Genomic DNA, 10,638 nt, shown 5'->3' with positions numbered 1-10,638 from the left:
TTTACCACACTAACCACACTGCCATTTTTTCACTGTTTTAGCTTCATTTAAAACCGCCGCTAGAGCAACATCGCCGGAAAACCAATGGTCCCAACTGGTATACATTACATTGCATAATAATGGCCCAAGTGCGATTTAATAAATTCAGAAAATTATTTTGATATGAATGGTATAAGTACTTTAAAGTGACTATAGTTTGATGTGTTTTCAGCACTACAGTTTCGATATAGATTTTAAAATATCCATAAAATTTACACATACAAGTAAAAATAAATATGTATTTAATGTGTATATAAAGCAACGTATAAATATTTACATATTCATATGTTTAATCTTAAACAAACAACAGCAGCAGGTGGTTGGTTGAATGGATAAAGTTACGGCTGATTAAAAGTTGATTTTACAATCGAAATTTTACAATTCTCATATTAAATATTTATAAGTTGCAGAAAAAAAAATTAGCAACAATAAATAATCAAGAACGTGGCAAAGGTAAATAAAGATGTTTAATGGGCCTTTTTGGGAAACAAGTACAATTCGTTATACAACTTTTGGTATTTCTGAAGAATGGTTATAGAGGTAGTTTACGGTGCGCGAGCAGTCAAGTAGAGTCGAAGGGACAACTTCTAAAGAATATTGAAAACATAACTAAGTTTAAAATTGCTTTTTATTAACGCATTAAGGCTCATATATAATTTTAGAGTCTTTTTTATATAATTTCTTCTTTGAAACTATAACCACTGAGTGGTCCGAAAGTAGTAAAGGGTCTTTCAGAAAAATTATATATCAGGTCTATGGGGACCAGAGATTCAAGCCGATGTAAAATAATCGGCGGCGGCTGCTTATTATAAAAAATAATTTAAACTTTTCTACCTGTCTCTATATAAGTTTTTTTCTGCAGAAAAATGAACATTTATAATCGTTTTCACAATTTTAATATTAGCACAATATTGTGTGGCGGCTACGTTTAAGCCGGCTTAGCTTTTAAGCCTAAAGAAGACGGCGGCGGCACGGCTTGAAAAGTATTACCGGCGGCCCGCCGCCGCCGATTTAAGCCCTTTCGGCTTGTATCTCTGATGGGGACCTGCAAGTTAAAGACCTTATCAATTGTTTCCACTTGTATTATATCAATATAATTAAAAACACATACTCATATACTTATTAAAATAACAAAACAAATACTCTGCTATATTTATTACTATAAGTATGACTTTTATTCGTTCTACCAAAATTAAAACAGACTTGATCCTAATTTTAATCATCAATGAATTGTTTTCAAATTTAACATTAATATGTATATATACAAACGATTTTTGAAAACATTTTAAAAAATTGTATCGAAAACTTATATAGTTCCTATAATTTTGCAGTCACCCTAATATAAGTACATCTATAATACTTATAGCTGTTGCATATGATATGCGACATTCATTCATTTAATATACAATTGAATTTGAACGGAAATAAATGCGTTTTAAATGGCTTTATGTGGCATTTGTTTGTTGAACAATTTTCATGTAAACGGAAATTCATTTATATCATCTGCAATTCTACTAGTGAGAATAATTAATAATTTATACATTTTAGAGGTGTGTATTTATGAGTGTGATAACTATATTAATAATTAAAATTTTCTGGGGCGATTATGGTGGTTTTTGCAAAAGGAATGAAAAGACTTAAATAAATTAATTCACTTCAATAAATGTATCTACATTTATTATAACACTGGGTTAACTCTCAAAATATTAACACGAAATTAAAAAACGCAGCTTTATTAAAATAACAAAGGTTAATATATTGTTGTGGACCATAAATTAGTAATCGATTAACTAACCTATTGACAAGACTGACTTGAGTTGAATTTTGACAATTCTTTTGACTAGTCAACTCTTAATAAGTCTACTACTATTTACTAGCATATAGATAAGTCTATTAACTAGTCTAAGGACTTGGTAATAGGCTATTAAACAGTCTTTTAAAGCTACCTTTACACGAGCATAAATATAATCTGTCAAAATTTTGTGTAGAATCTAATCTAAACGCAATATATAATGAAAATAAAATAAAATAAAATATGGATGGAAAATTTAGCTGTCTCATCATTCTTTGAAATAATTAAAAAAGCAAGCAATCAGGGATGTATTTTTATACAAAAATAGTAAAACAGCTGTTTTCATCTTACTTTGCTATTGTTTTATTCTAATCGTGTAAACACAAAAAATATAAATCATACGGCTTTTATTCTCTTTTTCTTTTACTTTTTCATTAGACTTTACATACGTAAAGTATGATCGTGTGAAGGGCCCTTCACTAATTTATAAATTAGTCTATCAACAAATGTACGGATTAATCTACATAGATAAGCTTATGTATTAATCTTAATGCAGTGCTCTATATATTTTGCTATTGATTATATTTATCTTTTAACTATTCTTGTTCATAGACTCTCTTCACTAGTCTATTGTCTAGTCAATGGATAAGTCAATTAACTAGTCAATGGACAAGTTTATACATAAATCTATTGACTACTCTATGGAGAAGTCTATGGACTTGTGTATGGACATGTCTATTGACTAGTCTTTGAACTAGTCTATTAAATAGTCTATAAACTAATTTATATATTAGTCTATTGACTAAACCACGCATTAGTCTACTGACTGGACCATGTAGTAAGCTATAGATTATCCATGGCATCTTTTGGATATGAACTGGATTATGTACTATTCAGCTATTCAATCTATTGAATTAGTCTATTATATAGTCTATAGTCTTTTGGCTAGTGTATGTAGGAGTCAATTTACTCCTCCATGGACTAGTCCATTATATAGTCTATTGAGAAATCGATCTCAAAACTACAAGCTAGTCTTTTGGCTAGTGTATGTACGAGTCTATATACTCGTCCATGGACTAGTCCATTTACCATTCTAACTATATGGACTAGTCTTTTGACTTTTCAAAGAACTTGTCTAACGAATGGTAGGTAGGTCGATAGGAGGATGTATACTACATCAAATCCGAAGAAATACACCTAGGCCACTATCGGGCCTGTTGTGCGCTCCTTACCATGAAAAAAAATATTTTTCAGTGTTCAGAAACTCAGTTTCCAGAAGGTAATTCCTAAGAATCTTCCAATCAGAGCTAGTCAGGAATGTTATTTCCGGAATAACATCACTTCCAAGATACTTGGATCTGACTTCGACGAATGTGAAGTGAAACTCTGGAGCACTTTCTTTGCCACTGCCAGGCCTAACGCCAGGCTTTACGAATAGTCCATGTAGTATTCAGTAGACTAGACTATTGACAAGTTTATGGACTTGTCTTTTAATTAGTCTATTGATTAGTGCATTGACTTTATTTATACTAATCTATTGAATAGTTCATAGACAAAAACTTTTCGACGGTAAAAATAGTATAAATGTTCTGAAACAAAGGACAAAAAACATAAATGGTATAAAAGAATTTTTTTTACAAAATCTGTCACTATTGAAAAACATCAAATTGAAAATATTTTTCTATTTCTTTCCTCTATGAAAAATGTCCTAAAATAAATATTGTGTTTATTTGTTTCCCCCTTAAAAAAAAGTAACACCAAGATTAATGAGTAAATTTAATGATCTCAGTCATTAGTTTAATACGAAATTAAAGACAAAACTTTTTAAACCTGATATTTGTGATGATACACATCCACATACTACTCTTCTATACATGATGATGGGAACCTGTAAATGGACATCAGATGGACACATAATTAAAAGAGGACATTTGTATTAAACATTTATGCAGCCCCCATACTAAATTGAAAACAAAAGGGATAATGAGAGGACTATTTAACACACATTATTGCAGGATACATGTGTTTAGTATGTTTTTTTTTTTTTGTTATTTGTGATATTAAAGCGTAAAAAGAATAATTAACAACTCTAAAAACAAATTGTCCAACAGGAGAAAGAAAAAACGAACACCCGAAACAAAGGACAATTGCAATTTGACACGCAAAAACCATGAAAAACAAACATTGAAATGGACACAGGACATATAGAAGAACGAATAGAAAAAGAAGAGAAAAATTAACACAAATGTGTTGAAAACAAAATTGAAAATTGATTGAGTTGGTTGGTGGTTTTCAACTGGACACAAGATGAATGTCAAATTTAAGGGAGAAGGAGGATGGTTGAAAAATATTGCCCACAAGGCTATGACCCTGTAATATATTGTATTAATTAATCATTGAATTTAAAAAGAATAACATATGGTAAAAACAAAGTAGAAAATTAATGATAAAATTTTAAGTTCTTTAAAAAATAATTTTAATTTAATACACTCTACCTTTAGTGTTTTAAACTATAATAAAACCTTTAATTTTTCCAAAACTATAATTTTAAACTAAACATTCAATTTTCCCCCTTTTTCCAATTTTATATTACACAAATTTAATAACTTGTTGCTGTTCTGTTGTTTTTTTTTTCATAAGTTAATATTTGAATTTTAATCAAAAACTTTTACTGTCTTGAGCAACAATAACTCTTATACATACAGAGGTTTATACAATGTCTTCTTTTAAACACAATTACAAAATATCTTCATGATTCTATGATTTAAGCAACAAAATCGTTAGATATTCAACAGCAACAAGAAAAACTCCCTTTTCTTTTTAAATAACTGTTGAAAATCTACTGCCTTTACCGCCACTGCCACCCCCTCATACCATTTGTTTGATAATTCCTTTAAACGGTATTTATTATGCAAAATATAATTTTCTTTGTTCTTTTACTTATTTTCTTAATACAAGATATTCAATTCATTCATATTTTTCTTTGACAATTATATGTACAGGGAAACGGAAACACATAGCGAGTGAGAGTGGCAATGCCTGCATATTTCTACATCAAGGACACCTTTTATTGTATTTCGCAATTGTATGTTTATGGCATTTAATGTTTGAGTACAAACATACACTTACAGTTATCCTTCAAATAAAATGAGTTTGTTTTATTTGTACTTTGCATATTTTCATTGGTAATTCTCTAGGGGATAATTTAATACTCGCGAATTAACATTTATTTGTCTCGTTTTTCAACTTCGCCTGTCTGCATGTTTGTAAGTAAAGTGTTCAGCCCTATTTTTTCCTTATTATTAATATTGTTTTATTTAAAATATGAAATTTTTCTAAAGATTTAAGAATTGTTGTTTTTAAATCTGTGATGATATTAAATGTCACTACAGTTAAATTAAGGTTTTTGAACCATCTCTTCAGATGCTTGTGTTTATAAAATTAAAATTAAAAACATTCAGTTTCGATTAACCGAATAATTTTGAATTATCTGATTGTTAACCGGTTACCATTTGGCAAACAAAAATCAATTTTAAATTATAAATCGTCACAAGACTATAGACAAGACTATAGTCTGGACTATAGACAAGACTATAGTCTGGACTATAGACAAGACTATAGTCTGGACTATAGACAAGACTATAGTCTGGACTATAGACAAGACTATAGTCTGGACTATAGACAAGACTATAGTCTGGACTATAAACAAGACTATAGTCTGAACTATAGACAAGACTATAGTCTGAACTATAGACAAGACTATAATCTGGACTATAGACAAGACTAAAGTCTGGACTACAGACAAGACTATAGTCTGGACTATAGACAAGACTATAGTCTGGACTATAGACAAGACTATAGTCTGGACTATAGACAAGACTATAGTCTGGGCTATAGACAAGACTATAGTCTGGACTTCAGATAAGATTATAATCTGGACTATAGACAAGACTATAATCTGGACTATAGACAATACTATAGCCTGGAATATAGACAAGACTATAGCCTGGACTATAGACAAGACTATAGCCTGGACTATAGACAAGACTATAGCCTGGACTATAGACAAGACTATAGCCTGGACTATAGACAAGACTATAGTCTGGACTATAGACAAGACTATAGTCTGGACTATAGACAAGACTATAGTCTGGACTATAGACAAGACTATAGTCTGGACTATAGACAAGACTATAGTCTGGACTATAGACAAGACTATAGTCTGGACTATAGACAAGACTATAGTCTGGACTATAGACAAGACTATAGTCTGGACTATAGACAAGACTATAGTCTGGACTATAGACAAGACTATAGTCAGGACTATAGACAAGACTATAGTCAGGACTATAGACAAGACTATAGTCTGGGCTATAGACATGACTATAGTCTGGACTATAGACAAGATTATAGTCTGGACTATAGACAAGACTATAGTCTGGACTATAGACAAGACTATAGAAAAGACTATAGTCTGGACTATAGACAAGACTATAGTCTGGACTATAGACAAGACTATAGTCTGGACTATAGACAAGGCTATAGTCTGGACTATAGACAAGACTATAGTCTGGACTATAGACAAGACTATAGTCTGGACTATAGACAAGACTATAGTCTGGACTATAGACAAGACTATAGTCTGGAATATAGACAAGACTATAGTCTTGTCTATAGTCTGCACTATAGACAAGACTATAGTCTGAACTATAGACAAGACTATAGTCTGGACTATAGACAAGACTATAGTCTGGACTATAGTCAATACGATAGTCTGGACTATAGACAAGACTATAGTCAGGACTATAGACAAGACTATAGTCTGGGCTATAGACAAGACTATAGTCTGGACTATAGACAAGACTATAGACAAGACTATAGTCTGGACTATAGACAAGACTATAGTCTGGACTATAGACAAGACTATAGTCTGGACTATAGACAAGACTATAGTCTGGACTATAGACAAGACTATAGTCTGGACTATAGACAAGACTATAGTCTGGACTATAGACAAGGCTATAGTCTGGACTATAGACAAGACTATAGTCTGGACTATAGACAAGACTATAGTCTGGAATATAGACAAGACTATAGTCTATAGTCCAGACAAGACTATAGTCTGGACTATAGACAAGACTATAGTCTGGACTATAGACAAGACTATAGTCTGGAATATAGACATGACTATAGTCTGGACTATAGACAAGACTATAGTCTGGCCTATAGGCAAGCTGCGGCGCTGTTTGCAAAATTTTACCGTCGACCAGTTATTTTTTACTTATTTCTTCTTCTTTTGATTTCAATATTTAATAACAAACTGTATTTAGTTTCTCATACTTTGTAATCATTCTCGGAAAAGAAAAACTAAAAGATTAACAAACTTTAAACAATTCAAAGTAAAATAAGTAAAAAAAAGTATTTTTAAAACAAAAACATTTTGGACAAATTAACAAAGTTCTGAATAAAACTTTGTATAGTATACTGCTGCTTGTTATTATTATATTTGCTGCAATAACAACTAAAAGGAAAAATAATTTCTTAAACAACATCTTGGACAGTTTACTTTTTTTATACACACATATAGAAACATGGTAAAGAAATTTAGAGAATAAGGAAGATGAGCCAAACAGGAAGGAAATGGTAATATTCGAAAAAGTAAAGCAGGAGTTTGTTTGAAACGCATGCAATTTTAATTGTAAATTTATTTAAGAATTCCAAAAATTCCTTTGATGCCAACATGTAGTTGTTGTTATTGTTTGTTTTCTACTCCTACTCTTTATTGTGCTATTGTGGTTGTTGTAAATTAAACAAATGTTAACTGGTTGTTGTTTTTCAACTTATGTAAAATACTATGTAGTTTTTTTGTGGGTGACGTCCAGTTCTACTAATTTTTAAATTCTCATCCTTTTCTTTGTTTTAAAGAAGGTATGGGGTTTTGGAAATGGTAAAATGATTTTACTTAAACCAATCGGTTGCTGCTGACAAAATAAATATAACATTTATTTTGTTTCGTTTTCAAATTCATTTCCAAACCATGACTTTTTAAAAAAAAAAAAAAACATTGTGTTAAATTTAATTTTAAAATGATTTCTTTTTTTTTTTGTTTGTTTTGTTAAGGCCATTGGCAACATTTGTTTTAATTTTGTTTTTCAAATTTCTATTACTTTTTTGATTTAGTTTAAATACTTACATACATAGAACATATTTAAATTCAAACAATATTTGATAGTGTAAATATGTATAACAGTTCTACTGTTGTACAATGATGATTATATTTTTAAAACTTCAGGAGAAATATATAGTCCAGACTTTAATAAATTCTATAGACAGGTATTATACACCATAGTCAGTATCATAGACAAGACTATAGTCCGACAATAATCAGAACAAATCAGGCAAGACTATAATCAATACTAGGGTCAAAATGACAATTATAGGCAAGAACATAATCAGGATCATAAACCAGATTACAGTCAGGGCTATAATCAGGACTATAGTCAAAATTATAGACAAGACTATAGTTAGATAAATAGAAACGATTATCGTCGATTATATAGTCCATCTATATTTATGGGTGGTGTAAATATTAAGGAATCCGATACTCTTGATGTTTTGGGCATGAAAATACCGTGCGATGTCAGATGGACTAAACACATTTTCCAACTGTTGAAAAAAACATTCAAGTGTCTTAATTTTTGAAACGGTGTAAGGCATACTTCACTCCATCTGATCTTCTAACTATTCACACAACTTATATCCGACCGAAAATGGAATACAACACCCATGTATGGGTCGAAGCTTCGATGTCTATTTTAGAGACCGCGTACATGAGAGGGCAAAAGTACTTACGGTACGGTGACAGTATTCAACACTATCATTTGTGTTCGATTGGCCAGTGGACCGCACAACACATTACAGGGAAAATTCATTCAATTTTAACCGCACTATTGGTATGTGGAATAAACTTTCTGCAGAAGTATTCATCGCTACTTTCGATGTGAAAAGCTTTAAGTCAAATGTCCACCTATCCTTCTATCCTGCCACCCACAACCTATTTTCCTAGTTCCAGCGCAATGCATCAGAGATACAAGCCGAAACAAATCGGCTGCGTCTGGCCGTCGGTAATATTTTGAAAGCCGCGCCGCCGCCGACATCTTTGGGCTCAAAAACTAAGACGGCTTAAACGTAGCCGCTGATAAAGATTGGAATCGCACATGTATTTCGGAAAAGAGTTGTCACACAATATTGTGTTAATATTAAATTATTGAAAACTACTATAAACGTGTAATTTTCTGCAGAAAAAAAAACTTATATAGAGGTTTCTATATAACAGACTATTATACAGAGATTTTTTAATATAATAAACGCTTATAAGGTCAATTTCTGAAGAAAAAGTTAAATTGTGCCGATAATTTAGCGCCGCCAATATTTTCTATAATAAGCTATCGCCGCCAACCTAAAATGATTGCGCCGCCGACCATTTTGCATTGGCTTGTATCTCTATAATGCACTGCGTGAGTAGGGGTCATCCACTGAGTTCTGGTCCAAGAAAAAAAATTATCCGAATTTGCTCCTATAGTTGTAGTACCCGAATTCCAAAATACTATAACAAAAACTTGTTTTGTGTGGGTAAAAAAACTATTTTTCAGATTTTATAAAAATGGCTCAATGATTTTGAATAAAATTAAATTTCACGTTTTCCCCCTTTTTGATACTTTTTTCCCAAAGAAATAGCAAAATTTTGTTCAAATAAATATTACAGAGTTAATCCGTATAAGAGGTATGTATGTACATCTTATAAGGATACGTCAATAAATCGAAAAAGTTTTCTTAATGTGTTAAAAAAAGTACCCAAAATACAGTTTTCTCCTTTTTACACACAAAAAGGACTAAATTTTTAAAAAGGACAAAACAGGTGTCTCAAATGTTTCTAAAATATTAAAAAAATTATTATGTTTATCACTTTAAAAGTTATAAAAGCCCAAAATCAACTTTGTTACACATTTTCACCCCTTAAATGTACGAATTTCAAAATAGTACCAGACACCTATCTGCTCTTTTTAAGAGTAGAAATAGATGAAATACTGTCAGAATTTCACGATTTTTGGATTAGTCGTTTGGGCTGTGCTATGATGAATCAATCAGTCAATAACGCTACTATTTTATGTATATATAGCTTTCAATACTAATTATCATCTGCTACCGTTATACCCTAAACTGTTTGCAAATCAAAAATTTCATTTACAGTTCTATACATATTAAACGAACATTTTAATGAATTTAAAATTAACAACACCAACAGTTTGGCACAAGCAAACAAAAATATAAAAAAAAAATTCTTTAGAATTTGGTTGTAATATTCAGATATTGTTATGTTTTCTTTTTTGACATATCACCAAAGGAAAGTCCATACTATAAAAACAGCAAAAATAAACAAACTGAAACAATAAAAGCAACAGTAACATTCGGCGGCGTCACATGAGCATTATACAACAAAAAATAATAAAATTGGAAAACGAATGCACAAAGAGAAAGTTCTGTTACATACAAAATGGACTACAGTTTGGGGAGCTGAATGGTATTGGGGTCTGCATATAGTAAGTTGTGTTTTTGACCTCGTCATCATCATTTTATTAACGCAAGATTAAGCATATTTCCGTTATGTAGAACGGAAGTGACGCTGCATCATATTTTCAATTCATTTAATACCAGCGCCCTTTCACACAAACACACTTTTGCAACAGAAACCAAAAAAATGAGAATTGTTAATTTATGCCTAAAGGATAGGGATTTCATTTGATTTC

This window comes from Lucilia cuprina, chromosome 3 (genome assembly GCF_022045245.1).
Source record: "Lucilia cuprina isolate Lc7/37 chromosome 3, ASM2204524v1, whole genome shotgun sequence".
Classification (NCBI taxonomy): Eukaryota; Metazoa; Arthropoda; class Insecta; order Diptera; family Calliphoridae; genus Lucilia; species Lucilia cuprina.
The sequence above is the reverse complement of the archived record's forward strand: the minus strand, read 5'-3'. Positions refer to the sequence as shown.